The sequence below is a fragment of the Lates calcarifer genome, linkage group LG23 (assembly GCF_001640805.2).
Source record: "Lates calcarifer isolate ASB-BC8 linkage group LG23, TLL_Latcal_v3, whole genome shotgun sequence".
Classification (NCBI taxonomy): Eukaryota; Metazoa; Chordata; class Actinopteri; family Centropomidae; genus Lates; species Lates calcarifer.
Window position 1 is genome coordinate 6,862,406 of NC_066855.1, and position 27,934 is coordinate 6,890,339.

The window sequence follows — 27,934 nt, forward strand, 5'->3', positions numbered from 1 at the left end:
CTCTCCTTCATTCCTTTGTCAAGTTGCTCTCGAATCTCAGCAGCAGGCGCCTCCCACTGTATGATGTATATGCTCTTTATGATATGGCTGACACACAAGGTCACTGATATGAAGGAGAAGAAAGGGGAGCAGTTGTGAGTATAATGCTGTACGGTTGCTGGTCGTCATTGTTGTATAGATGTTTTCAAGTACCATCAAGCCTGACCTGACCCACCTCACATTTACATGTATGAGTACAAACTCTGGAGATTATAAGACATGGAAGGAAAACAAGCGTAACGAACAGGAATATGAACTTTCTGTGCACTGGTTGTTACATGTATAGATAAAAGATTAACTGCACACAGCTATACAGATGAAACATGGAGTGCTGTAGTCTAAAAAAAGACATGGATAGAGCACAGAAGTCTAAGATGATGAGGTGATGCAATAGTGCAGCCTATAGAAGTGCATAGGGACCCTGGGGCCTGGAATTGAGCCATTAATGTACATCTTTTCAAAGAGTTTCTAACAATTCCTCAGCAGCTGTTATCTGAATCACTTGATCTGCCTTTTTTTAACCATTATACAGCTAGCCCATATCTGCCAAATTCATTTCAACATACTCAAGAGCTCACAGGCAAGGTGCTGTATAGAGGGCAGCTCCTGAGGGAATGTATGTGATCACTTACAGTAGGAGGAAAAATAAACAAACAATCTGGGTCACTTGGTCTTAGCTCTGTGTTTGGCATGTAACAGGCAGAGAGAAGTCAGAGGTCATGGGGCACAAGAGACTGTAATTGGTTGTGACAGCAAACGCTGAATTAATAATCGGAAAAAGCAGCAAATGGCAGCGTGAGGTCGGGGTGGACAGGCGGACAACACAGCAAACACTGCCAAAGGGCATTGCAAATGCAACGCATGACATACAGAGACACACTGGTGTGTACATTAATAGACAGCCGTGAAGAAAGTTTGAACGCACACACAGTTCCACACACGCACGTCCACAGATATGTGCATGTGCAAGGTTCAAAGAGCTCGGTGACAGAAAGTAAAACAGACACCAGTTGTTGTTAAGACCTTGAAAAAAGCACAGCTGTACTTTTGACATGATAATAACTACACACCACACACACACACACACACACACACACACCACACAAATATGAACATGGGCACACACCAACATTTAAAATCTATATCTCTCCTGATGTCCAATTATCTATGATGTGCTACATATCACTGTGTCGTGAGCAGCTGGTGGTCCATGGCAGCAGCACTACACCTCAATGTGTTGCTAAACCTGTTGAGTTCACTTGAACTAGCCACATGGTTGCTACACAAAGCATGATTACAGAGGATGGCTCTATCTAACACAAGTCTGTTAGCTGTCAGTAAGAATAGCTTAGCTTCCCCCGCAATACGGCCAATGTTTGTTTTTAAGAAAATGTTATTGCTTTGTAACTGCATTATACTATTCTAAGAGTAAATCTGCTCAGTGTAGTGGACTGATCATTATGGCTATTCTCAGTCCTTTGTAGTCCAGCTTATAACAGCCTGTGGTAACAAATATTGAAGAACAATAAACACAGTATCGAGTAGTTGCTATCATATTGTTATATTACATCTGCTGTTTTATGAATGTTGTTCCTTCCCTGAGCATGCCATCTGAATATGGCCAGTGTGTTGCACCTGCTGACAGTATTTCACCATTTAAGATTTAGACAAATGACTTAGGACTGCACTGTTATAGCCTAAGCATGAAACCCACATGGATTTGTACAAAAACCTCCTCACAGAGAGGGTTACAGGCTGCTAGCCCAGAGTGGATTGCCAGTCTTTAACAGCACAGAATGAGCTCTGACTCCAGCCTGTATAGCGTTGCAGTGGTACACATAATGGAAGTCGCTGAAGCACGATGCATTGAAATTTTTATGAGGACAGCAGCGTGGGTGCATATATACGTCAGAAGTGAGACAGGACATTGCAGGAGTGAATGAGCATATGTGCACACATGTGTGTACATATTGCACATTTGAGAGTGAGTGTGTATGCGTGTATGTACAGGTTTATGTGCAGTGATGTACATATGTGAGACAAACACGTGTGTATAATGTATTTCAACAAGTGTCTGATCTACTGGGTGGCGTGTGCAGCCACGCATGTAGCCTGTGTGTGTGTGTGCTTATTAATGTGTGGCCAAGTCATGTCCTGAACTACATTTGCATGTCATCTTTGTACCCTGAGGGAGTGTCTTACAGTACACTGCATTTACTGTACATTACTAGCTCCGATGGGATGGGTTTTGCATAACGAGAAGACCACGTGTGCAGCGAAGTGGAGGCAGGAGTGGAGGCAGAGAGGGACACTTTGCAACTAACACAGGACTTCATCTAATACATGTGAATTATTTAGGGTACAAAGGGTCATGCAAGGCTAGTGAGAAGGTTGGGAGTCAGAAAAGGTCACTAATAGCTTGCACTACCTTACCTTTTTACTAAATGTGGTGAGGTATTAAAACAGACCATAACTGGAAGAACTCAAAACAAGGTAAACAAGGTAACTAAGGTGCAGTCAAAAAATTCCAAGACTGTTCCTGTTACAGACAAACAGAACACAGCACGGTAATGCACATACAACAGGTGCAAGCAATAACTTTTGTGAGTAGGTAATCTCGTGATCAACATCTGGGCACGCATTTTGTGACTATCTACAGGTTTGTATTTGGAGCAGAATCATCACAGGGTCTATGGCTACAACCCAGACACCAAACAGCAGTCTTTGTAATGGAAGTGCCCGCTTTATTCAAAGACCGAAGAAAACTTGTCCCCCAGGGTCAGACTGTCAGTGGCGAGTTCTACTTCAACATTCAGAGACGTTTGAGAGAGGACATTCGACAACCTGAACTGTGGCGCAATAGCAAATGGGTGTCTCATCATGACAACGCCTGCGCACAGTGTGTTTTTTGACTGTACCAACACAACACAATCATTTCTCCCTACATGCCCCTACTTGTCAGATCTGGCTCCCTGCAACTTCTTCCTCTTCTTCAAGCTGATGGGTCGCCATTTTGAGACAGTTGAGGAGATCAAGCGTGAGTCGCAGATGGTGCTTGACACACTCAGAGTGCGAGACTTCCAGAGAGCATTCCAAGCGTGGCAGGAGCAGTGGGAGCCATGCATCGCTACACAAGGTTACTACTTTGAAGAGGATGGTGGCCAAATTTAAACCTGATACAGTTTCTGCTTGCTATAGGCATAGTCTCAGAACTTTCTGATCACATCTTGTATGTAGTTGTCCTGGTGTATCAGTGAACTAATGTGTATGTCATGTAATTGCAATGGCTTGGATGCAGTACTGTAAAAGCCTGCGATGGCAGAAAAGTGTAGTCACACATGGTTTGTTGTCATCCTCTACAACAAACAACAAACAGAGGGTTTTCCATTCAAAGACTGTAATAAATTGACTGAAGAAAAGTCTGTGAATTTTAGTGGGTGAATAATTCATTCATTAATTTAGTTTTGCTCATACCACAAAGCCAAATTTCAACGGCTGTACTGTAAATCACCCATTCTTGCACTTAGTCAAGGATGTCAAAATCCACCATTTCCAAACATAGATCTAATACAATCTGGTATCTAAACACACTAAAATAGCTGCTTCAATTCACATCTCTGCAGGATTATTACAGAGATAATACTGTATGATGGATTATTTCTTAGTTTTCTACTTCTCTACCTTTAAGTAAAGTAAGACAAGTGCTCCTCCCAACAATCTGACCCAGCAATACTTTCACCTCAGTGCTCCTTCCACCTGTGTGGCTTTGAGATGGTCAGAATCATAGCAAGTTGAGGAATTGTGGGTGAGAGCAGGATGTGGAAGCTACTTTGTGATGACAGCAAGAAAGTGTGGTGCAAGAGGGCTAAAGGGTGCTAAGTGCACATCCAGGGCCGTGAGAATCCTCAGCCTTTTGCCAAGGCCCCCTGTGGGATGAATCCACTTGTCAGCGAAGCAGGCCTGGTGACATTTCTGCCTCACCTCAGAAAGGTCAGCCTTTAATTATCTCAAATGCCAGCAAGCACTGCACCTGCAAAAAATAAACCTGGGGATGAGCTGCGTGTGTGTCAGAGTAAGATGGTAACCTTGTTTCCTTCACACAGAATGAGCGCTACTCTGGCTGTCCGTGCAGAACTGGACCATCTGCCCTGCTGCATGCATGCATATAGACCCCATAAACACACATACACAGCAAAAATCCTGACAGATGCACACCCACACACACACAAAACACACTAGCTAACTGTGTCAACCAAAGTCAATAAAACCTACAACTAAAGTTGCCTGCCACCCCACCCCTTCAACAAAGAGTATTAGATGAAGAGTGTTAAATCCCTGGAACACCAGCAGGTCCTAGGAACAGTCCCTACAAACAGGTTGCCAACAGTGTAGGAAGACAAATCATAGACCTATACATAGACAAGCAGCATGAGCCATTGCTTTTGCTAAATATGGGTCAGCTACAGTATGTGACGCACAGCTGAGATTACCTTTCATTTATCTATATCAAACTTACGAACCATGGATTAGAGGACGTCCAGGGGTGTTCTTGCAAAATTATACATTAAGCAAGCCACATTATTTCCGGTGAGAAAGCCATCGGTGTAAAAACTGCAGGCATATCTGGCAGAGCATGACATGCAGCGTTTACTTTCGAGCTACTCACTGTAGCTATTCAGCTTGGTCAATATTTGCAGGGGGCTATGGTAACAGAAAAGCTCCCACACCCGCACAAACACACTGCCCCGTATGCTTAACACTCAACCTCACACACACACAAAAACCAACACTCTGCCCAGAAAGTCCCACTCGTGCTCAAAGGAGGTCGGAGAGACAAAGGGCCATAGATCATCGATGCGGACGGCGTGCGGCGAGCTCCTCGTGTCCAGGTTTTTCCGGCATTTTTCTCTCGTTCTGAGAAAACATGGAGGGCCGGTCCCTATTGTTTACACAGCTGGCTCCATGGAAAGGATTGCTTAATATGAAATATGAAGAGAGTGGAGAGGTGAGAGCGAGTGAGCTGGGAAGAAAAGAGGGAAGAGAGCCAAGTGAGAGGGGTGGGGTGGGACAGGATAAAAGGCCATTGCAGAGAGAGAGTTAAAATGTGCTCTGGATTGGGGGACATAGGAAGTGAGCAATACAGATAAGAGTCAGAGAGACGCGCTAGGAGAAGAGGTGGTAAAAACTCCAAAGGAAACAATGTAGTGAGGAGGAAAAAAGTAATATGGCAATATAAATATGGTAGGAGGAAAAGAAGAGCACATGCAGAGGGTGCAGGGAGACTAAACAAGAGGCAAAGTGAGAGCAAACAGAACATGGAGCAGAAAGCCCTGAGGTTTCCTAGTGGTAAAGGAGTCATGCCTCCTGCGGTCTGGGGTCTGTAGTGCATGTTATTCTTTCCCAACAGTCACACACTGCTTCCTCCCCTTCAGTCCTGCCTCAGCAGCCCTCTGGTACTGTCCTGACAATCTCTTGTCTCCTTAGCTCTTTCACTTACCTCCTTTAATAATTTATCTGACAAAACCTCAGGCTATAAAGTTTCTTTGATGTGTTATTTGGATTTGTTCTAAAAAAAAAAAAAAAAAAAAACTGTACGGCAGGTTCATCTGTGTTTTCTCACAAAAGAACAGAGAGCCCAGGGATGACCATTTACAGTATCATAATGAAAAGACTTGTGTTCTCTTTGAAGGGAAGGAGCCGATTCTGAAATTCTGAGATACCACACAAAAATCACTGTATGTTTCCTCAATATCACTATGTGACAGTGGCCTGTGTATGACCTGAGTGTGCTATTACAGTGACCCAGCTATGACTATACCTTATTTTTATACTTTAGGGCTGCAACTAACAATTGTTTTCATTATTAATTAACTTGCCAGACTTTTGGTCTATAAAATGCCAGGAACAGTAAAAAAAAGTCCCATCACAATTTATTCAAATTTTTAGTTTTGTTAAACCAACAGCAAAAATCCAAATATATTCAGGTTATAACCATACACAACTAAGCACAGCAATAACAACGTGCCATAATGGTATAATAGTATAATATAATTTTCAGTTATTTGTTCAGTCGTAGACATGACCCCTTTCACTTATGAAACTGTCATGGTTTGGTTAGAGTTTAGGCACAAAAACTACATGGTTAGGTTTAAGGAAAGAAGTTAGAGGACCTTTCTCATTATGGTTACAATAATAAACACGCAGGTAAACTTGTGGAACAGTTATAGTCTTCTTCTCTTCATAATTACTACAGCTACTCAAGTTCACTTAACATTGAAACTAACTATGGGTCATATCTGTTGGCACAGACAATCTATGAGCTTGTTTTTGTACAGGATGCTGAAGGACAGCATGCTCTTTACCTTGGTTAATGTCCAGCTTTGACTAAAATTAGTTGGTCCTGAGTTCAGAGTAAAAGAAATTGGAGGCCATTTGAAAATGGAAAATTGAGTTACTTATCACTGTGAAGGTAGAGAGTCCTCCGCTCTACTAACTGGTAGCAATAATATTCTGTCTTGTACAAGGAGAATGAGCTGAGTGTGTCCAGATTCATGTATAAACACATGCATCAGCTTGTGTGTGTACATGTGCATTTGTGGGAGAGGGGCGGCTCCCTCAGTCCACCTCCAACCCTGTTCCAGTTAGTATGAGAGGCCCAGCGCAAATGAAGCCCACATTTCTGAGCGGGACTCCAACAGACTCAACACCCCCCACCATACACACGCATACACATGCACATACAAATACACACAGAGCATTTACAGTCAAAACACTTAAGCTGTCATATATTATATGCATAAACATAGATGGGTGCACACACCTTTACCAGGATATTCACATCACTCTGTTCTCATAAGGGAAAAGAATGCAGCTGGTCAGGAGGATGTTTCATTTTCCTCCAGCCAACACACACTAATCATCTGTGTGTGTGTGTGTGTGTGTGTGTGTGTGTGTGTGTGTGTGTGTGTGTGTGTGTGTGCAGGCACTCCTTTAGCATGTATCTTTGTGTGTGTGCCTGCCTATGAGGTTGTGTCACCTTTGTGTATCTATTCAGGATATAGGGCTAACAATGTTATTCGAAACACGGCACATTTCAACACAGAAGATCCAATGACACGAGAGCAAATGACGTACTAAAGTGCAGGGCCCCTTCCTGTTTATGTTGCCACTCGCACACTGGGGGATCAAACGAGATCTGCTCCTCAGAGCGGGTGTGCCCTCTTAAAAAGGACAGTCTGTGGTTCCTCCAGACAGTCCAACTGACAATACCTCTATTTTTAAAAATACATAAACAAATAGTTAAGTCATAAAGGGAAGATGTTATAATTCAAAACAATAGACAACCAATGCTTTATTATGGCAGGGTTTTTTGTAGCAGAATCTGAATGAACATTTTCCTCTGGCAATACATGTGTATGTGTCATTGCATGTGCAGAAGCGCATGACAACTATTCTGTGCAGCAGTGTGTACCTATATGAGTGTGTTTAGACATGAATCTGTGTGCGCTGCAGCCATGATTGTGGAAGTGTGGACGTGTTTGTATTAGGCATTGTGTGTGTATATGTGTGTGTGTGAAGCAAAAAGCCTAAATGTCACTGTATTTCCAAAGGGCTTGTTAGCGTCTTGTTTACAGAAGGCTACATTCAATTACTTGAATGATCTTCCATAGTGTGTTTATAACTGTGTGTACATCTGCACATTCACAGAGCTTCATCTGCTTTTCACACTGACAGCGGAACAGTGAGAAAACGTTCCACAGATTTAAAGGCAGATCAGTGATCACTAACCTCATACAACATTACCAAACCAGGGCAAGGACAGATGCATATGTGTTCAAACATGTCCTTGGAAACTACTGTTACAGAGCTTAGAGCTACAACAGTTAAGATGTTTATGAATGAATACACATAAATAGCGACCACTGGTGCACCTATTGTATCTGTATCCCTTCATTCAGACCAATAATAAACCTGTTAATCTAATCTTATCCTGTTAATCTACTAACCACAGATGGATGCACTCTGTCTTTGACAGTGTGTGCTGACATTGCCTCTGCACATAATCCAGCTGGTGATAACATTTCCTAAAAAACATATTTGCTGTTGCAGTTCAGTTGTATATATGTATAAATTCTGGAAGACAGCCTTTTATTGACTCCATTTAAGTAAATGAATGGGCTGCATTTTTTCACGCAGGGCTGAAGTCAGACTGAATACAACCTGACAATATCCTTCACACACCAACATAAGGCACACAGCTCACAGTGGACTGCCAACATGTTAAACAATTTCTGGGTGTTGTTCAAACATGGCACTTTATGCTCACTGCCATTTGGAGCCACTAAGGCCAGTGTTATACTCTCAGCATCTGTGAGCACATAGAGGTCTGCGTGACATAACTTTCGTCATTGGAGGGTGTACGCGAGTCTCTGTGCGGACATCAGTATATGTGGACTGCGCATGCATCCTCCAAACTAGACTCCAAATGGACTAGAAAGAGTATAATGAGAACAACTACGCATCTGTGGTGTCCATAGCTGTCCTTGTGCGCATCTGCAAAAGAGTATAATTGAGATCTAATGGGCAGAGATAGTATAGCTTTAATTTCCCTTGTTGTTGCATCAGAGCTCTTAGAAAAAGAATAAGAGATGCCACTGATATTTCTCTCTCTAACAATAGCTACAGATCCACCAATATTTATACTGTAGTAACTACTCCATTGTAGGTATGATATTTTCTATATATCAGGCACTATGGTGTTGTCTCTGGATATTAGCCTCATAAGTTTCAGACAACATTTTATTTCTAAAACCTTTAGCTATCATGCTCAGCAGCTTACAATGAATGATACAATAGAATAAGCAGCAATTCCTGCATGGCTGATAACTTTGACGGTCAGAGCTCTAGTACCATTTGCAATGTGTGAGAATGTGAGTGACAATGTGTTGGCTATAAAATAGACCAGTCTCAGCAGAGTGCAGTAATTCAGCAGTCTGCAATGTTTGTAACCACATGTCAATATGGGATGAAATTTCCATGTCAGCTGGGGGCTGCAGTGTGTGATCATCAGCTGTCCACCAGTAACACCCCTGAGCAAACTACAGTTCACCCCACATATCATTCCTCCCCCCAGGGGGGGAAATGCATATTTCCATGGTTCACCACTGGTGCCATCAGCGAGATGAGCACGGCAACAGGAGCAGTATGTGGGGCACAGAGATCACTAAGAGCACTGCCTGCTGCTATATGTGTGTGTATTCACGTGTGTTTGTGCTTATATGAAACAGCGGAGTGGAGCCAGGGCTTTGTGGGTCAGGGCAGACGAATACAATGTCATGAACGCTGGTGGGCAAAACACAGTGACCTCTGTAGGACACACACGCATAAGCTAATATACACTGTGCGTGCATGAGATTGAGCTGCCCAAAGGTCACTGTACAAATACTAAAGCTGTGAGATTAAGAACATTCATTAACCAAACACACACACTATATACATATGGATATATATGCATATAAATCCATATGACATCTGGAAGCATGCAACACAGTGTACAAATGGAAAACAACAGCTGGATTCAGCTATATCCTGCTTAATAACAGGGTTCATGACCAGAGTGACCTTATAGATACAGTATGTCAGTACAGTGTAGAAGGAGAGAATGTGAAAGACATAAAGAGAGACATGGTGGTGAAAACAAAAAATGGAAAGAAGAGAAAATAACCTCCCCAGAGAAAGAAAGCGGGAAAGCAAACAAGAGTAAAACTGTGATACTCATCTTCCCTACTGCTTCTGCCTCTCCATAGTCTCTCGCTATTTCCAGGCACATTTTCTCATACACACACTCAAGGAACAAATATCAGGCATATTCCTGCCTCTCGTCCCTTGCCTGCTCTCCAGGAGTCATAAAACTCACATTTAAAAATGCATGGGCTCCATAAGCTGCCAGGCCTATCTATTAACTATGTTATAGTGTAGCTGGGTATAGCTGCTGACGGCAGCCAGGGAATGCTGTTTTCCATTAGGGGAGAGAGAGAGAGAGAGAGAGAGAAGAGGAGGAGGAGAAGGAAAGGGGATGAGGGATGAGGGGGAAACGACAGAATTTACTCATTTTTCTTTTTCCCATGGCACCGCAATCTGATGCCTGGGCGTTTGGGCATGTGGGGATGTGGGGGGGGGGGGGGGGGACCACAGACTTCAACATGTAAGCCTGCATAAGTGTAAATGTATAAATGTGTCTATGTGTGTATGTGCAAGGTCTGTGCACCTGTGTGTGAGCCTGCGGCTAAGGCGAAGAGTAATTGATTCGAGTGTTTCTGGGAGATTTTCCCCAGAGTCCTAAGGCGCTCACCAGATGACTATTGATTGGTTAATTGATTGATTGGCATCCGGCCGACAGTGAGTCAACAACATCATCACTCTTCATATGGGCCCAGGCGCCCAACCTCCCCTCCGCTCTCTGCCAGTTTTGCTTTTTATGATGCTTAACAACATTCAAACAGTTAATACTGGTCATTTAAGAAACAGCTGCATTTCTAAGGCAAACTCCTCACTTTCTCTAAATGACCAACAATAATCCACTTTTAAGAGCTTAAATAATGCTCATACATTAATTCTAGTGCTGGGTGCGACTTCACTCTCTACTACTATTTTCTAATTGCAGTATAATATTTAGCCCTGTCTTTTCCACCAAGGCTGTTACCAATTTGTGCTAGCTTCCACTTTGGTCATTAGATAAAATGTAATAGCCAAAAACATTGCACTTGGACTTTCATAGAAACTAAAAATAAAATGTGACCATTAAGCAATGAAAACAGAAAATGGCTTCATCTGACTATTTTCATTTAACTGTGCAACCCTCCTCACCTAAGCGTCCTTGAGCAAAACACTAAAAATCAACCTGCACTTGATGAGAGCATCTGCTTAATGTCTTTGAATTAAAATGTAAATGAGGTTTCGATGGTTTGGGTGAGACTTCAACATGCCAGCGTGCGTTTCTTCTAGATGGTATTTTTTCCCCCTCTCCTCAGCCCAACCTCTCTGTGCAAGTATAAGTCAAATGCAGACTATGAAAATAAATGAGCTAGCACCTAAAGCAGTGGTGACACTTAGGAACACGGCTCCTGTCCCTTTAATGGACCATATAGACAATGTCTGAGGTATTTCAATTAACAGACAATGGGATGACATGAAATAATGACATATAGGAAGTGTTGAGTGACACTTTGTGAGAATGAGGCGGTAACAGCAGCACCTATCCCTTTAGTGGACCATCGTAGACAATAGGAGTTAATAGGAAATGTAAAATTATGATGTAGGTGCTGTCTAAAGGGGTGAGTGACACCTGGGAGTGAAGCTGTTACATCTTAATGCACTGCTGCCACCGGGATGAATCAGCTCCGCATATGGGGGGTGGAAACCATCTGAAGGCCGCTAATAGCAGCCGCTGTCAGTCTCACATTAACCTTGAGAACAGCCAGGGGACTGTGTTAGCCCTGCTGACCTCTCTTTTTCACACACACACACACACACACACACACACACACACACACAATCCCTGTTATGTCCACATGTATGACTGAAGGGTGACCGTGCGTGTGTGTGTGTGTGTGCAGAGGTCCATCCCTCTTCCTGTGTCTTATGAGCACCATCAGTAGGATTAAATCAGTCCATCACAGGCTGCTGTAACACCATATAGGCTGTCTAGGCTAAAGTGAAATCACCTGAACCTTTCCAGTTGCCCCCAGGGTGAGGGTCCATGTAGACCAATAATAGCACTCCCTAAGCTAATTTTCTGTACACAAATGTGCATACGCGTGTACATATGTGCTCCTTGGGTCAGGATGGAATAACTGCGACTTAACAAGCCACATTTGTGTATGTTTATGTGAATCTGACAAAATAGACAGCTAAATAGACAAAACTACAAAAACACAAGTGAAAATCCCAGGGTTTTCCATGAGGAGCTAACTAAATCTGCATGGAACAAACTGTCTATACTACCTACTAATCTACTCAGTTCAGAATACTGAATATACTTATGTATTGAGCAACCTCCAACAACATTCTGCTACTAATATCAATGGGAAATACATACAACAAATTCATTTCTTGTAGTACAAACTGCTAAAATGTCAAACAAATGGAATCGATAGCAACCTTGACATTTTGGAAAACACAGTGCAAGAACTTTAGTGAAAGCTGGTTGTGTTTTGCTGTTTGGCCTGACTGACAACAAGGATCGTGTGTTGAGGCATGGCCGGGCAGGCCGATGCCCATGTGTTTTCAGTCAACTTCCACTGGCAGGAGGAGGAAAAGAAAATGGAAGATAACGTGAGAAAGAGACAGAATGAGCAGGGAAAACAAAGAAGTGTATTTTTTTTAAATAAAATTGTTGGGATGGCTCCCTGGGAATGAGTGAAAGCATGATCAAACACAGCACTGACCTAATTTTCTGCCACCCATTGCTGAGAAACAGGGAGGAGAGAGATCCAAGAAGATCAACAATGACAGAGAAAGTGCTTTTTACGTTTCCACGAAGGAGGCTGGACAACTGCAGATGTGTCCAGCCAACACCCTTTCACACCAGACAAAATCATAATTTTCCCTTACTGGTCTATAACAAAACTTTAAGGAATATTTCTAACATCTGCAATACATTTACAATATAAATATAAAGGCCATTTAAAACCCAATGAAAATGACATGAAATTACCATCTAATAATCAACAGCTCCTTACGAAGACTAAGACTGTAACTCTTCCTGCGCCATGTGACAGGCAGTTTAACCAGTCATAGTATGGATGGCTCCAGATTCTGAAATGAAGTCTACTAAACATAGCAGATGTGAACAAAAAGACAAAAATAATAATGAGATTTTTTAGCAGCAACTCTTTTGATACAAAAAAGACGAGAAGCAGTCAAAAGGCAAAAGAAATGGTATGATTGACACATTTTTGAATCATTTGTTGTTATAATGTCTTTTTTTCATTTTTTACATTTTTGCACAGTTTCTAGACAGGTATGTTGCTGATTGACGCATTTTCTGATCTGATTCCCCCTCTGTGCCTGTTGGAAAAATAAATCAGTTTGAAGATGTGACAGTGCTATGGTTATGGTTATGGTTTGGTTAGGTTTAGGCTCAAACACAACTTGGTTAGGGCTGGTGAAAGATTACATGCAGGTTAAAATTACTACCTCATAAAGGTTAGGGGACCTCTCATCATGGTTATAATTATATCCGCTTGGTTAGGTTAGGGAGCAATTGTGGTCATGGTTAGAAGACAATGTTGACATATGACATATGATAGGAAATGAAGAGCGATGTCCCATGTTAAAGTCTTATGGTTTGTTGTCCATCCACCCTAACCTCCTTGCAGACTGACTTTATAGCTTTATATTAATGTTGCCTGACTTCCTCCTAATAATTACCACAGACCACAGAGGGCTTTGTCACCTGAGGATAAACGTGTCATTTTTGGGTATTTGCTAGAATGACTGATGTGGTTTTTCTTAGAGGGTCAGTCAGACCTGCTTCTCCACCACACCTGTACGTCTTCACAAACCCCTTTTGGTTCATGGCCAGATCTAATTGCCAACCCCTGTCTACTACTTTCCCATCTGGTTGTCCTCACACACATTGGACTTCTGACGGCGCAAAAAGCTTTTAAAGGGCTAACATTTGTGCTTGAGTGGCCAGAACATTGTGTGCAGCACTATCTCTGCCCGTTGCTGTTCTCCAGTCCACTTGTAGTGCTGCTGTGCTACCGCGACTGGACTGAAGGGATATTTATAGAAAACCGTTGACAATATCACATCCCCAAACGGGTGTAATCGTATTATGCCGGAGGTGCTAAAAGCCTAGAGTTGGGAAAGCACGTCACTGGAGGAAACAGACTGAGATGCATGAGCAGTGTTCTCAGTGAGTCTTGAGAGCAGGAAGCTTAGGAGCAGAGTGGGAGGAGTGGATAAAGAGAGAGACATATATACAAACTCAGCATGTGAGGGAGAAAGAATGAGAGACAGCAGAGAGAATCACAAGGAGGTGGGCTCCTGCCAAGTGAAGAGATGACAAGGAAGGATGAGATGCAAATGAAGGTGTTGGTTGAGAGAATGAGGTTTTTGCTGTTGAAGGGTGCGGTGGCCGAGGTGGCTCAGGTTGTAGGCACGATGGTTTTTGGTATCGGCAGCTCTGAAGGTTCCAGCCGGCCACGGAGATGATAGATGAAAGACTGAACTTTAATCAGAATGGCGCCTGGAGCATTTTCAGGGAGGTAAACAGGTTAATCAGTCAAGCCCTCTTTCCATCCTCCCTCTCATTCTCCCTTACTCTTTCCCCGGCACATGACCACTTCTGACACTGGCACGCCATTCGTCTCTTTCCCATCAGCACCTCGCCCTGGCTCCTTCCCTCCTCCACCGTACACCCTTCATTTTCCCCCTACCCTGCTTCACATCTCTGCAACCAGTGAGGGGAACAGATAACCCCCCTCCCCTGCAGCCCATACCATCAGGCATATCCCACTATCATATGAAGGGGAACTTGAACATCAAAGCCCTCCATCATTTAATATCTCACGGCATCATCCACCATAAAACTATGAGGTGGGAGGAGAGCATTCAGCAAACAGAGGCTATTCATATGCTCTTGCTCTCTTGTATTATTGCCCCTCCACTAGCCTGTATCATGGGAGGTAGATAATCTATGATCACTCCATATCTTTAAAAAACCTTCAAACAAACCGTGCTGAAATCAAAATCCAGTGAGGCAAAGGCAGGAGAGAAAATAGTAGAGGGAGCAGCCAAGCATTATCCATTGTTCCTGCTTCCCCAAGGGTTTATTTATTAAAATGGCCCCGTCTTACTGCCTCTCCAAGAAACAGCTAGGCGCACTGGCCTGCATGAAAACTTGTGCAACATGCTGAACGGAGCCAAATTACTGCACGCCTGACCACCGGACATTTTAAACAAGCTACAACTGTAAAAAGGAAACCAGGAACTACGAATTCCCATGGGTTTACAGTCCAAGCCACATTCCATGTTTCCGTCATCCATCTCATACATACAGGCCTCCCTCTCTCTCTCTCCCCAAGAAAAATAAACAATCAACTCTAACAAACCACTTTGGCCAGCCGAGTGTGAACCTTACAAAGCCTTAACAGCTCCTGTGGAAAGAGGCCACGTCCAATCTGAAATTACCCACACCAGCTCTCCAACCACACTGCGTTTAGGCAGTTGTTGGGACTCCGGAGGCAAGATTATATTGTGTTGTCTGGGATTTCAACCACAGACTCTGGTGAGCAATCAACAAGGGCCTCCTCTCGCCAAGATAAACTTCACAGGCGGTTGCCGCTCATTTGCAGGCTCGGCTGCTCAACTCGGCTGCATTGTTGCTGCCGAGCATCAAACCAGTCGCCTCACTCGGTTTTCTCCTTAGCCACGGTTGGAGTGCAGATTGTGTTTGAAATAAATGCTCCACTTGTTCACATTTGTCCAGGATATTGCAAAAGGACACAGGTTGTGCAATATGAATTGGGAAACAGACTTTACAGGAGGCCTTGAAGGGGAACAGAAGAGGGAATGCTTATTTGGGGACCATGTGCAAGCTTAATGCTAGGAGCTCTCCAGATTTTTATTGGTGTTATTACCTCGTCCTACCCACCACCGCTTTTGTTATAGAAAGAATTCAGGATGTTCGCTTGTTTAATGATGTGAGCATCGGCTGTATTGAACTATATACGCCAGTACCTCAGAGGGAGAAAAATGCTAATGAAGCTATTAATGATAGATCAGTGCATAACTCAAGGTGGCAGAGAGAGAGGAGGAGGACAAGTAGGCAGCATCGTCTTAAAAAAAAACACACACACCACGACTAGAGAGCTGTGTGGGAGTTTAGAGAAAGGGGGACTGAAAAGTGCCGGAAGACAGTCTCTGTTGTCGGGGAACGGGTGCTGGATAGCTGGCTAACACACACACAAACGCATGCATTCGTGCACGCACATCCACACACACAAACTTATACAATACATGCATACACATGTGATAAGCTGAACTCCTAGAGGGCCAGAAATCACACGTGAGTTTACACCATCAAATCCATTCTCAGGGGTTTTCATAACAGTCGGAAGATGAAATGCTACATACAGTACTGCAGTCTGTAGTATTACACTGGATTAGTACTGCCCACCCCCCCACCACTTTACTCCACGAACTACCTCTTGTTTTCCCCCAGAGCCGCTCTCCACTTCCCTGCATTCAGCACTTGAGCTGTTTTTTTTCTGTCTGTTTTTGTCTCTCTTAAGGGAGCAGTGGTCAGAGGAAGTTGGAGATTCAGTAAGGACACTCATTTGCTCACGCAAGACTTATGAAATCTCAGTTTCCTGTGCTTCAAACAAAATCACATACACACCCACGCAGGCAAAAATCTCTGCTGATTTTATTTTGACATCGTTGCTGCAGAGCACTCGTTGCTGTGGCGCTTCTTTGCTGCACAGCATAAAGATCAGTAAGTTGTGATACAAAATCTTGCCTTATAATTTTATGTTTGTGTTTCTGTAGGTGGTACGCTTTTCTCTGATGCCGTGGAAGCTATCACTGTTCTTCTTTTATTTAGTCAAAGAAAGCTGCTGTTACAGAAACAGAGAGCAGCAACAAACTCACATTCAAACCTCAGACAGCCAACTGAAAAATAAAATAACTAAACTGGGATTTGCTTGGTATAACTGACTGGAATTTCTAATATTATAAAGCAATTTGACAAATACATGGAATAATACAAAGTTTGCCAGTGGGACAAGGTACTGAACGGCAACACGCACTCCCCATATCCTGAAAAGTGTCCTGGAAACGTCCACGGCCTAATAATGCATGGCAGACGGAGCCTGTCAGAGTGGCGGCCCAGCTGAAAGTGATTTGGTGGGATGAAGAAAAAAAGTAGGGGAGACAGAAAGAGAGGGAGGAAGTGAGAGAGGAAAAGAGGAACGCAAGGGAAGAGAGGTGGAGGTAAGGGGGAGACAGTAATCAGCCCTGTCGTCCCATCTCTCTGTAGATCGAGATGAATTTGTCCTGACAACACAGGAGTAACTCAGACAACACCTCCTGAACCATCTGCACAAAAACACACAAACACACACACACAAGAGAGAGGAGGGAGGGAGTAGATGAGGGCGTGAGTAAAGGTAAATACCCTACTCAGTGGAGTTAAATAGGGACAGAAACTGACTCAGGAGTGACTGTAGAACACTAGAGGAGAGAAAAGATAAAGATGATGGAGAAAATGAGGAAGAACTTGAAAGAGAGAAAATGAAATAGATAAAGAAAAGAAAGAGGAGGAGGAAAGAGAGAAGACATGATGGAGGAAGACAGAGAGAAAGTCACACCTTGTCAAAAAAGATCGAGAGAGCAGAGGAGAAAATGAACAGGAAGACAGAAACAGGAGAGGAATACAGAGAATGAATGAAGATAGAGAGTGTGAGGGGAAGACGAGAGGATGCCTTAGTTTCCTCTATCTCAATTTGCACAAAACTTTCATTACCACCAATTTGGGCCGGGAGCCGTAGGCTGGACCATTAGGCGAGCCCAGCATCAATCAGCCTAATCTCCCTCCCAGGCCGCTAAATTACAGCGCCCAGTTGCTTATTAAAATTTGTCGCCCGTCTCCCAACACCCAACACTGCTGGAGATTAGACAGGGGCCCCCAGACAAATCTGTTCCAGAGTAGAAGAAGAAGAGGAGGAGGAGGAGGAGGAGGAGGAGGAGGAAGGGGAGAGGTGGGGAGTGGGGAGGAAGTACAGGGACAGTAGGAGGGGGAAAAAAGAGAAATGTGCTTGCTGAGACAGAGAGGATCAGAGTGGGGGAACGATCATCTGGTTTGATTTATACACTCCTGTAGATCTAGCCTGCACACACACACTCATGCACACACACTCCCTCACCCTCTCTGTATTTCAGCATCTCTTCACACACCCATACATCCCAATACATACCATACACACTCATCGCTGCATGACACCCCCCCCCCAAAAAAATGCAGTTTTCCATTCCTGTCAGCACCACCACACTCACAAACACACACACACACTTGTGTAGAGAATGTGGGGTTTGCGACACCTCCCACTGCACACTCAATCAAACCGGTGGCCAGATAAGACGCATGATGAATGGTGTAATTGAAGGCGGCGGCAGGGTAATGCTGCATCGCTCTGGGTTTGGGGGGAGAAAGAGAAGAAGAGTGGCGAGTGGGTGATTAGCCTGTAGGATTTATTGTTATTGCCTGTCTTATTAAAAAATACTAAGACTGTCTGCCTCGCCTACTGTAGCTCACCTCCAGCGACAGAACATATAGGGCCCTACACTTCTGGATGGATGAGTACACAACAGCACCTATATGGATTTGGATGTTCTGTTCATATCACAGAAATCCAGCTCAGCTAAACATGTAGGTTGCAGGGAGAAAATCTGGATGCAGAATTACAACACTATACATATCCATGAAGAAAAAACAACAACATCAATTCACACCCAGGAGCCCCCACCTCCCGGTTCCCCTGCTCTCTGAAAGGAGGGGTGGCACTTCTCTTTGCTCACGTCAAGCATCAAAAGGAATTCAGAGATGGAGAGAGAAACAGAGTATATGGAGTGACGGGGGTGAGTGTTCGCCTGTAGGTCAGTGGGTAAAGGAGGGAAAAGAGGCAATTCTACTTCAGGCTGCTGTGCACTCAACAGATCAAACACTCTCCTTTCACATATCAAGAGCCAGCAGAGGTCCTTGACAGGAGAGAGCTAGACAGTGTACTTAACAGCCGTGCAGATGCTTCTCGCTCCCTGACAACACACCTCAGCTGTCCTTCTGCTGAGAGAGCATGTGCAGAGGGATTTCTCCTCTGACTGTCCACACCATCTGATGACCCCAATTTGCCGCGGTTTACTGTTCGCCTGGGCTTAATCTGTCTTAATGGATCTTGACTTGTGGCACATGAGGAGATGATTTCAATTAGCGAGAATCAGGATGTTGCTGTTGTTTTTTCTTAATAGATACTATGGCACATTCTAAAACATCCAGGTCTTGTGGAACCAATTATTATCAGATTGAGGGTGAAAATCAATGGTAATTTTGTTTAAGCTCCCCCTCTGACATAAATGTTGAACTTTACAGTGGCCAAGATTAGTGTGTAAGATGCTGCACCAGATAAAACTAAGCAGTGTACAGCATCTATAATCACTAAAGTACAATTTTAAAGAAGCTATTCGTAAGTTTTCCCTGCTGCTGCGCGTGGTTTCTTGCCAGGAGTGGGTGGTGGTGATGGTCACTTGCCAAGAGCCTTAGCCATCATTGCAAGCAGAATAAAAGAGGTTAGAATACACCCTTTGAGCAGCTAGACCAGCTACTTCTTCACGGTAGTCTGGACGTTACAGTGAGTTGCTATCAGAGTGACAAGCCAGGGCTAGCTGGTTAGCATGCTAACTGTAGTAGGAGAAAAGAAGTGGTAGAAGTAGAAGCAAAACACTGCCGTTGCTTTCCGCCACTGGAGACAGCTCTTGGTGACTAAAGGTAGGAAGTTTGATGGTTATAATTAGCGTCTGTAGCATCTTTAAGGGAAGATTAGTGTAACCTGGCATACTGTGTAGCCAGAGTGCTTGGCAGCTGGTGTTTTCTTCTTTTATATTTTGTGTTAGGGAGTTGCAGCAGTAGCCACTTTTGAGAGAAATAATATGATGTTAAAATACTGATCTAACTAACTTGTATTGCAGCAATGGCAGCCTTTCTCTGCTAATCTGATAGTGAAACAAAAAGAGCATGAAAACCACTTTCCACCACACATTTAAAAACAGATTAACAGAGAATATAAACAGCACATGTAAGCATGCACAAAGTTGTCACATATATTATGACAAGTAAAGACACATGAAGCAGTGAAAACCCACAAAATTCCTAGAATTCAGTCACTGCAGACACATAAACACATATTTTATATGTGCAGCACACACCTTTCAACCAAAGCAGTGAAAGCACAGCAACTGCAAGCAGTGTAGTTGTAAGGAGCGTGCCCACTGTCAACACATGCTGACATGGTAACCAGCACAAGAAAAACCACACATGTACACACTGTGGTCTCAGACAAAGCCCATTCAGCTGCTATAAATAAAGGAGAAACATAGCAGTAGCTTTGTCTTGAAGTTTAATTAGCACAGCACCTAGAGTATTCAAAGATAGAAGCGTTGGCAGTGGTGAAGAGACGTGAGCCAAAATGCTCCGGCCCGTCCATGCTGTTTTTAAAGATGTTTGAATCTTTGATGTGCTGTTCCTGACTTGGTCGGCTTTGTTCTGATATACAAAACTCAGTGCATTACATTTTCTGCTGTTGCAGGGTGTGCATATTATTTATAAAGTGAGTTCAGTTCAGATTCTACTGCTGCGTATAGAGAGTGTGTCTACCTCTGTTGGTCACCAGCAGCCCTGTGTGTTGCTGTTCAGACTGATCGAGTGGTGCGCTGTTCGGCCAACTGGGCTTCCGGCTGGTGGACTGCCCGCATCGATCGCTCGGACGAGCCCTTCTTCTGGCGCATGGACAGAAAAAATAGAGAGAGAGATTGAGAGAGAAGGAGAGTGGAAATGAACGGTGTAAAAATAGAGAGCAAGCAAAGAAAGGAAGATGAGGAAGGAGAGAGAGAGAGAAAGAGGGAGGAATGGAGGGGAGAGAAAACAGAAAAACATTAGCTTAAATGAAAGTTTATTAGCTGTATCAGTCAGTCGGGTGCGGTGGGGGTTTTGCCCCAGGCCCTCCATTCTTCCTCTCTATCTATTTCCCCCCTTCACCCCCTCCTTCTACTTATGTGTGTGTGTGTGTGTGTAAGGGGAGGGGTTTGGTGGGGGCGGCAGGCATGACGGGAAAACATTAGGTTGTTGGCGAGTCGCCTGTACACCAGTAATTGGCTTGGGTAATGGTCATGTCCAGACAAATGGTGAAGGCCCTAACCGTGTTACGAGCAACCAACTGCTCCGCCTGTATTCACAGTATAAGAGCCAGAGCTGCTCGAATACCAAACGGCTGCAGCATGTGTATGTGTTTGTGTACAAGACTTACAAAACATGTGATTTACTGGGAAACATTCCTCCCCCCACCCCACCCCCCACCCCACAACTCACAACTGATGCGTTCTGCATGGCCTGTACACATGATTCATGACTTGCTTGTGTCCTGTGTGGGAGACCGCGCTGTGATAAGGAGGGAAAAGATGGCAGCACAAGCTCTGCTCACCTCGAGGGACAAACCGACATCTGCCGGTGTCCTCCAAACACGTGAGAGAGAGAGGAGATGGCGAGGAAGGAGGAAAGAAAGAAAGAAAATACAAAAGAATGGAAGAAAGTGTGGGTGGGGGAGGATGGGGGGTGGAGGGGGTGACAAGAGAGAGGGAGTAAGAGGATAAGTTCCATTTTTCATCCATCCCTCCCTCTGCTCTGCATCACTTCGCCTTCTGTCTGACGGCAAGCTGAGCCACTAATGTCCATTGTGTCTGGATGGGCTGCAAATGCACGCGTGTGTGCACATGTGCATGCATGTGTGTGTAGTTCTGCTGATGTTATATGAGTGAGAATGGGATGTATATGCACCTACAGCAGATATGCAGGCTAAATGACATGCATGCTGAATGCTTGTGTGTATGTGTGTGTTTGTGTGTGTGTGTGTGTGTGTGTGTGTGTGTGTGTGTGTGTGTGTGTGTGTGTGTTTGTGCGTGTGTGTGTGTGTGTGTGTTGTGGCAGCCCCTCAGCCATCCAGCTATCATCTCCCGCCAGACAGGCCCCACCAAGCCGACCCAGCTGGATAATGAGATCCATTATGATTTACGTGCCAAGAGGACAGCCAGACAGAACAAAGACATGTACACACACATATACACACACCAAGTATAAATGTGAGTGTGTGTGTGTGTGTGTGGTGTGTGTGTGTGTGCGCGCGTGGGCTCTCTATCTCTTACTGTATGTGCTGATGTGTGCTGCCACTGTTTCATATTTCTGTTTTTTTCCATCAGTTTTTTTTTCAGTGTATGTGTGTGTATGTGTGTGTGTGTGAGCTACGTTAGTTGCCTGTAGGGCATCCTGTAGTGGCTCCTCTTTCTGTTTGCAACTTGAGAACTCAGACCATTTCTCTCCCTCCATCATTCCCTCTCGCTCACACCCCTTCTTTCCTCCTCTGCCTCTCTCCTGAAAAAGCAAACTCATTGAAAGATTGAGAGCCCGAAGTACAGCAACCTCACTCAGTCTCTACCCCTTTCTCTCCCTCTTTCTCTCTCTCTTGAACACACACACACACACACACACACACACCACACTGCCCCAGGGCCTCGCAGGCAGAAAGCAAAAGGTGAAGATTACAACTATGTGCTGCATCAAAAAAAGGAGACCACACAACCTCACCCTGATTGATCAGTAACTCTGCAGCACACTGGAGCTAGCCAGGGTTTTGTTCGACAGTTTTTGTGCAAGTGTGTGCTGGGATTTGTTAGTGGAGAGCTGAAGTAGCTGTCAAACATATTTTGGAAAAGGAGCAGGCTATTGCTTCATTTTGCTTTTCTTTTGGGGGGGGTGGGGGGTGGGGATGGTGTGTCAGCTGAGAGGAGGAGTAGAGCGGTCAGGACAGTTCAGGGTAGGTAGGAGCTGTGGGTGCCAGATTCACTTTTATAACAACCAATGATTTCATAGTCAAGGCTGGTACACAGATGGTTGTTTGGGAGGAGTAACTTTCTCACAAAAAAGACTACGGCTAAGGAATGGTATTACTACACATGGCATAAACAAAGCAGTAAAATAGGTTCCAGTGTGAGTTGTAACAAATGATTTTGATTGTTTTTAAAGGACTTACGGTACTGATTTTCTGTATGTTTTTTTTTCTTCACTACAGCTATTCCCTGTGTATGTTCATGACTACCACTCTTCACCCTAGCAGACAGTTCCTCTTCTGTTTTTCAAGAAAATAAAACTAACGAAAAAAAAGAAAATGTGAAACTCATCACTTGAATTGTTCAGAGGAAAGATATTTTAGACACACACACACACACACACACACACACACACACACACACATATATATGTGTGTATATATATATATATATATATATGTGTGTATATATATATATATATATATATATATATATACACACACATATATGTGTGTGTGTGTGTGTGTGTGTGTGTGTGTGTGTAGTAACCTAAAGACACTAGTTCATGCAGATATAAGAGAGAAAAGCAGCAAATCCTCACTTTATAGGGCCTGAAACCAAAGACTCAAGAATCAATAACTCTATTGATTGTTTCAGCTCAACAAACATGTATTTGAAAATGTTCCAAACATTGCTTTAAAATTTATTAAGGCCATTATCTGTTTGTAATGGTTATTGTGGGCATCTTGTCTACTGCAAAAATACATTTAGCACACAGACCTACAGTAAAGAAAGTCAAAGGCACAAAACTGCCATTGTGAAACACACAGGCAAAACAGAACTCCACACGCAATCCACTTCTATAAAATTGCAAAATCTTTTAAATCAAATTAATCTTAAAAATATTTTCTATTTCCCTCTCTCTCCCTCACATACACACACACAAACATGGAAGAGCAGCCCTGCCCACTCTCTGAACGCAGGACACAGAAAACAATGACGGGATTCTCTGCTGTTCCTGCTTTATGAAGTATTCAAGTGACGCCAGCTCAATTAGAGGCCTAAATGCCAAGATCCAGACTGGGGAAAGATGAACAGAGTTTAAAAGAGAAACAGACAGCGAAAGGGACAATGAGGGCACTCAGCAGAGGCTGGAAGGAGGAGACAAGTCAAGTAGCCATAATGAAGAAATGGGGAATATAAACTATATATGTAGATCCTAAAGGAAATGACAAGACCAGGTGAATATAGGAAATGGGCAATGAGTTGCAAAAATGGGAAAGACAGAGAGACTTAAGCCAGTGACACAACCAGGGCTATCATGACCTCCTTGACCTGCCCGCCATTGCTCTGGCTTTGTATACACACATACACACACACACACACACACACACACACACACACACACAATCCCCTGTGGTATGTGTTTCCATCATCAAACGTGATCAGTGCTGCTATCCACGAGCCAACATTCACTCAACTGTGATAACCCCTGTGGGTTACACACACCCACACACACACACTGTGCGACACTTCTCTTCAACTGAATACTGAACCTTTTGACCACAATACACACACACACAGTGATGGTGAGCCCTGTGTGACTAACCTAGGCAGCAGAGAGGGATATAACATGCCTGGTTAAATTAAAAGGTCAAATAAATTAAATAAACATCAAAGTGAATGAGCCCTCAGATGAACAGTGCAGCGGCTCAGAGGCTGAGCTCTGGGGGGTTGTCTCTAGGAAAATGAGGAGCCCCAGAATAATGTATTATTCAATTTAAAGGATAATTACAGTTTATTATAACTTGAGTCTTATTTTTATAGTTTCAGCTGCCATTTATATGGGTAATAATAACACTATACTCACCAAGTTGATTGTTGAGAACTGGGAACGCGGCCACATCACTAAAGAGAAATCAGACAGGGTAAGAAACACACGCAGCCAGATGACTACATGGCTTTAAAACAAACCTCTAGGTTAGCCAAACTTATTCGGATGATAAAACCAAGGCAAATAGTCAAATTAAAACCAAACTGTCCTTTACAAATACCCACCACCATTTTGGCTTCTGTACAACGGTAATCTGACTGTTTCTTGCTGACTTTGTTGTAGCTGTTCTTCTATTCTTACATAACAGTACACTGAGTACACTGTTACTGTAACTTAGAGAAAAAATAACCCAAACCATAACAATAAGACCCTACTTATAATAAATAATCCTTTAACTTACCTGTAATGTAAATTATCCCATTAGGAATGACATTTCTTTGATCAAAGCTTTTCTACAGTAATGATAGATGACTATTTTAATGGGTGTTTTTATTTAATGTCACAGAGAGAAACTGTAATAAAGCACTTCGAATGCCATTTGATGGTATTTAGTAAAGAGTGTGTTTGTAGTTTGGGTGGGCCTTGCTGCAATTGAACCTCTTGTCATGCAGATATTATCACCATTCTCTCTGCTTTTACAGACAAATTTTTGTGGTTGCAATGAAATTCCCATCCCTGTAGACAAAGTGTTCATCTTCTCCAGGGTTAGCCACTCTGTGAACTATTTTGACTTCTAAGTTGGTATGTGTGTAGTCTGTGTGGGAGCTGAACCCACAATCCTACTGTTGTGGCATGCCCCACGCTCCAACCAACTCGGCAATCAGCACAAGCGTCAGAACACAAAACACATGCTGTAACCAAAATAATTCCCTCTAATTGAGCACCAACAAAACAACACAGCGCCTCAGATCTTGCCCTAACAAAAACCTAACGTCAATATTTCTCCAACAAACCAAACTCGGGTGAGCGGCCCCTCTCCGCATCTCAATCCTCCTTAACAAAACAGCTCTTCGCTCGCTGTGGTGCCAACCCTAATCACTTCCCTCAGCACCAGGTGGTTCTCATTGACTGGGGCCCAGCTCCTCCGCTCAGCAGGACGCTTCGCCAGAGGAAATTGGCTCGTCTACACGCATTTATTGCTCGTGAGCTCTATCGAACGGAGCCACACCGGCCCTCCAACACCGGCGCTGGCCTTTGTTCAGGCTCTGTGAGTGGCCTGGGTTCGCTGTACGGAAACAGCTGCTGCAGCGAGCGCTGCACCATCCAAAGAAACAATTAGAGACACTCTTTTCCTATTACTCCCCACCATTAACCACCATTGTGTGGAATTAGTGGCAGTCTATGGAATAAGTGGATTCTAATTCATGCCCCCTTTTCATGGGCCAGGACTTCAGCAGTGGCTTTCCTCTGCTAATGAAGAGGATGAAAGAGAAGTGTTAATCAAACTGAGCATCTCATCTGTGGTAATAAGGAGCAGAGAGGAGGCCTTGGAGTGACTCCCCAGTGATGCTTATATGTATGTGAGCATATGTGTGTGTGTGTGTGTAGTTTTGTATGTATCTGCTGTGCTATTCTGTAACTAAATTGAAGGCTCTATAAACTGATTGTCAGTTAAACAAAAAAAAACACAAAATAAAATAGGAATGCAGAAAATAGACTGTGTTTCTGGGCCTTGTTTTCTAATCGCTCAGCCTTGGCCCATAAGGATGAATGCCCCACTATGGGCCAATCCCTCTCTGCTAGCAGCCTTTCATTCCTCCCAGGCTCCCTCGTCTTGGACCACAGCGCTAACCAGCAGGGTCTGATTAGATTTAAATGTCAAGAGAGATAGGACAATACAGTTATCTTCCAAATTATGGCCCATTAAAGGGCCTAAGCAGTGTGCCTCCCTCCTCAACTAACTAATCACCAACCAGATTCATCATCTCACAGACTGGGGCATAATTTGGGGGGCTGTGGTTTCCCTCGCTTCTGCCTTTCTGTGCATGTGTGAGTGTGTGTGTGTGTGTGTGTGCCTGCGTATCACACCATGTGCAAGGGCATCCAGGAGTGTCTGTAATGTATGATCAGTGTGTGTGCGTGCTGTGCGTGCGTGTCACTCCGGAGGGAGCTGGTTCAGCGCCCCAGGCCAGTGCCCCATTAAAGGGAAAGAGTGAGAAAGAGGGAGAAACAGTGTGTGAGAGGGAGAGATACGGAGAGAGGCTCCTCATTTAGACAGCAGGAGTGGCAGGCTGTGTTCCACCTGCAGCCAACCAATAGACAGACAGACAGATAGACAGCGGGACGAGGACTTGGGAGCCCCCCACCCCCCATCTGCCTCCTTCTAATTCACCTGCTGTCCTCGGGGGTGTCATATGGAGCCACGTGCCAAAATAATGGAGTCTGTTATTCTACATCTTTTTTTTTACTCTCCTTCTCGTCCTACTGTCCCATATTTTATCCACCATTTCTACTTCCCCCTACCCTCCCTTCACTCTTTGTTCTTTAATTCATTCTTCCTTCATCATTCCCCCTCAATCCACTATAAGGAACCCTATCGTTGATCTAGCATGCATTACACTTTTCATCCCATCATCGTAGAAACGGCGATGGTGGGGGGGTCGGGGTTGTCTTATGGAGGAATGAGGAAATTGAAAATATAGGAGTCATATCTCAAGGTGGTTTCCTTCATATCCTCGTCTCTCTTGGATGCTTCGCCTCTTTCCACATCTCCATTTCCTGCCCTGCCCACCTATAAGTATTCATCTTCTATTCTTCTTCTCCATGTTGGATCCTGCTCCCCCACCCACCCAACTTCTTCCCAGGTTCACCTGATCCTTTGTCTGCACTTGAATCTCTCTTTCTACTGCATTTCTCCTTTCTCCCCTCTTATCTGTCTATTCAACCCCCCCACTCCTCCATCATGGAGCCACTTACATTGGGCTCTGACTTCATACCTCTGCTGACGATTTATGCACAGGAGCCTGGGTGATGTGCATTAGGGCCCCCGCCGTACGGTAACGCATTATGGATCGCACTATATATAGCTGCTGCGCGTCCTGTAAAAGCTTTTCATTACATAGAGACATCGTTCGATCAATATAAGCCTCATGCTAAATCTAATTACCAGAACGACCAGGGCAAAAAAAATATCTATGTATTTGGATGGTTAGGAAAGCGCAGGCAGCCAATGTTTTTACCAAAGAGGTTTCAAGAGGATGCTCACCAAAATAAATAGCCCATTTTAAGTACACGGCAAAGAGCTAATTGGAAAGTAGGGAGCATGAGACAGAATAAAATGAGGAGAAGGAGGAGTGGTTCGTGGATAATAGAGGAAGGACAATGCACTCTCAGAAAAATGTGCTTATACAGAGGCAGAGGCATACTGTCCTGCTCTAACACACACAGACTTTATACACACACAAA

At 43.9% G+C, this 27,934-nt stretch overlaps 1 protein-coding gene across 8 annotated transcripts in view; it reads right to left on the reverse strand.

The window, feature by feature from the left end:
* Window positions 1-27,934, reverse strand: part of raraa (retinoic acid receptor, alpha a) — a 136,772-nt gene that overhangs the window by 78,032 nt on the left and 30,806 nt on the right. For 3 of the 8 annotated variants that reach the window (XM_018664891.2, XM_018664866.2, XM_051066582.1), the window contains one exon: window positions 20,474-20,595. The exons of 2 other annotated variants lie outside the window; for them this stretch is intronic. The gene's annotated coding sequence lies outside the window, so the exon portion shown is untranslated. Of the gene's footprint in view, window positions 1-20,473; window positions 20,596-24,565; window positions 24,586-27,934 lie in introns of those variants that run through there. 3 more of the 8 variants (XM_018664905.2, XM_018664881.2, XM_018664874.2) reach the window with 2 other exon arrangements.